Genomic DNA, 3,340 nt, shown 5'->3' with positions numbered 1-3,340 from the left:
AAATGCTACAAAAACGGCTTGATCTGAAAAGAGCTGTTTTTGACAGGGTAAAAAAGGTGTTTTTTACACTACCATTGAGAAATTTTAACCAAACTATGTTACAGACTTTTCATTAAGACCCTAAAGAATCATATCAGCTTGTGGAAAATGGGCATCCTATGACCCCTTTAACACTAACCCTTGTGGGCTCCATATCAGTCTTACTAAGACAGACATACAGGGTAGGGAAAAAACATTCCCTGTAGATCTCCTCATTTGTTTATGTAAATAAATAGGCCTACAGTATACATTGAATCTGTAAAGATTAGGTCAGTGAAGAGCTCAGGAAGCAAATCAAGTACCAAAAAAACTGAAATTCCATTTTAGAATTGTACTTATAGTAGTTTATTTTTAGATTCACATTTGTGCACGTTTGAATGAATGTTCGCATATTTAAGTGAAATGGGCTTGTGTATAGAGAACAATAGAAACTGTCCAGAAAAAAGCTAAATAGTGGTTTAATGGTGATGGACATTCTTGTCATCATAGGCCAAGTAGCCTATAAAATGACTATGTAATTTGTAAATATCAGCGGCCACTGAAAAACGTGATATTGGCATTTTCTTTTATCTACTGTATTTTTCTGTAAAACTGTTCAATGAGTACAGTAAAAAGCACTGTGCAATTCATCTGAAATAAACTGAAAACAAAAGCAGATGGGTTGCATATCCAGCTGTGTGTTTTGAATTTATTTTTATGAAACTTGTCTAAAGGCTTTCAGAAATGTCAACTTGATATCTTTGTTTCATCACCAAACAAGCAGCACAGATCATGTAATCTTTTTCTTTGTGTTGCATCTAAATGTGAATCAGCCACGTTTACACTGCCAGTCTATGAAGCAACTGCAACCATTTCCTAAATGTTATATACATATTGATGAAATGGGCCATGAAAATAACTGCTGCTGACTCTGCAAAAACATTATACAAACTTCCTCTGGTATTAAAATGTTTAGAGAACACAAATCGTCTGCATGAATTCAAACTAAATGTATGGAAAACAGCACAGAGACACCTTTTACATGTTATCCTATGTTTTTAGCCCATCCGATCCGATCATGCTGCAGGCTCGGGATTGGGCACACCTCTATATGATCCTTTTTTCTATTGGCCGGGCGCTTCAGTGGGTCGAACTGGCGTAGCGGCTGCCTGACTTCTGATTGGTTCGCTTTTCCGTCTGTCCATGTTGCTTTCTCTCGTGCTGCGGTCTCGGCTGATGTGAGACCAGCTTTAGGAACCAATGGAATAAAAGACATGCTAATTGCGGCGAAGGCAGATATTCTTCCGCCAAACCCTGACAGTAATGCTTTATCCAAGAAACAGTAATGGCAGTGGTCAAGAGCGAGCATTATATACAGTATTCAATGTGAACAAGATATTATTTAACACTTTTAGAGACCCTCCAATGTTCCTTTTAATTGTTCTGAATTCTATAATAGGAACTATACGTATATCTGATCCTTATATGTATTGTAAATGCAGTCTGAAGTTCAAAATAACTATAAAAATATAATATAAATATGTGGTCCATTGCTCCCCCCCATCATCCTTATTAGTTGGCGTCACTTAACCGTTTTAGTTCATGAAGTTTCATGAATATATAAATGATACAGACTCCCCATTCGTGAACAAGCCGAATCTTTTCAATTAAACCACTGAATCGGTTCACAAAAACCGTTCTGTTTGCAAATCGTCCTGACTCTGTCCGAGCGGTTCTCTAGTCACTGACTCACTGAATCGATTACAGTTTTATAACAGTTTTGGTAGCAGGGGCGAACATGTGAAGAATATGTTGATTACAGTAATCTCCTTGTCAGAAATGAACTGATTGCCTGAAATAAGTCGGATTTCCTTGTCACCACTATCCGATGGATGAAATTATGAAACTGATAAACCGTCCACCAGGGCAAGCCAGCAAATGCAAATGCTGGTAAACTTTATTAAAATTAATTATCAAATAAAATGATTCAGAATCATACATACATTTGTGTAAAAACCTAGCACTACATAAGAAGCGGAAGAACATGTGGCGGTTGGCAGGGTGGTGTGCGGTTGGAGGTAGGCGGGGCTTCCGCTGCTGCTGGTTGATTATGTGCGGCTGACGGTCGGAAGTCACCCATGTGTCTGACCTGCAGCAATACGCGATCACCGGATCGACCCGTCCAACTCCCGTAGTGCGTTTCTTGCAGTCTTCATAGGTTATTCACGACATACCGGCGCGTGTCATCCGATCATGTCTAAAGACACGGAGGCCAAGAGCCAGGAGATTATGGAGTCGAAGGTGCTGTGGTACCCGGACTCGAAACGAAACACACAAGCGGACCGATTCCGGACTCAAGTGAACCGGGACTTCGGCTTGAATCTGGGTGAGTACTGAGTAGAGCCAGCCTGGGCTAGAATGAATGCAGATAGTATGCCACCTAACAACACACCCATATTCCACAGGAAAGCAAAACATAGTACTGTGGCATTAATCCCATTAATAGCTCATCCTGGGATTGTCATGGCCACATTTGAGCAAAAACAGTTACTCTAACCATGCTTTCAGATGCAGTTTTTGGCCCAGTTTCTTTAATTCCTTCAGTTTCATTGGATGAGATGTCTGGACATATATGTCCATTCATTCATTCATTCACTCATTAATGTGTGCCACATCTCAATGCATGCTATGAGTTGTCGAACCAGTATTTCAAATCAGACGTGGAATTCCGACTGACAGTAAAGAGTGAATAGAGGCTGGCCGTCATATTCAATAAATATTTTCATAGTGCCATCATGTACGTGCACCTGCATTTTCATCTATGCCAAAACTGCTTTAACGTCTATCCCATAAAACGAGCTAGTATTTGTTTGCAGGTTACTAGTACTTAATAATTAGTAAGTCATCGAATAGTGCTTAGTACATTTTTCAGTTTCGCCATTTGCTGTTCATAAGATACAGTAGCCTACATACATATTAATTATTCATTTTGCTACTAGTGCCCCCAATAGCATAAAGAAGCTATGCACATCTGTTGTTTAGATAACTACTATTTGCTTTCAGCTAGTATGTATTGTAGTTGTTGTTGCTACCTCCTCCAGTATTCTCTCACTAGTTTATAGTTAAATGGAAAATCTTAATAGTAAGAGTGAAGAAATTTCAGCATGGTTCATTTCAATGGTATAGGCTACACACCAGTATCTTATAGATAGGGGCTATACTTGTGACTATTTAATTAATACTAGGAAAACTGTAATTGACACTAAATATAAAAAAAATATATTAGAAAAATTGCAATAATTTAAGATTGATCCATTTATAA

This window comes from Sinocyclocheilus grahami, unplaced genomic scaffold (genome assembly GCF_001515645.1).
Source record: "Sinocyclocheilus grahami isolate Dianchi unplaced genomic scaffold, SAMN03320097.WGS_v1.1 scaffold211.1, whole genome shotgun sequence".
In the NCBI taxonomy this organism is placed as follows: domain Eukaryota; kingdom Metazoa; phylum Chordata; class Actinopteri; order Cypriniformes; family Cyprinidae; genus Sinocyclocheilus; species Sinocyclocheilus grahami.
Note: the sequence above shows the minus strand (reverse complement) of the source record.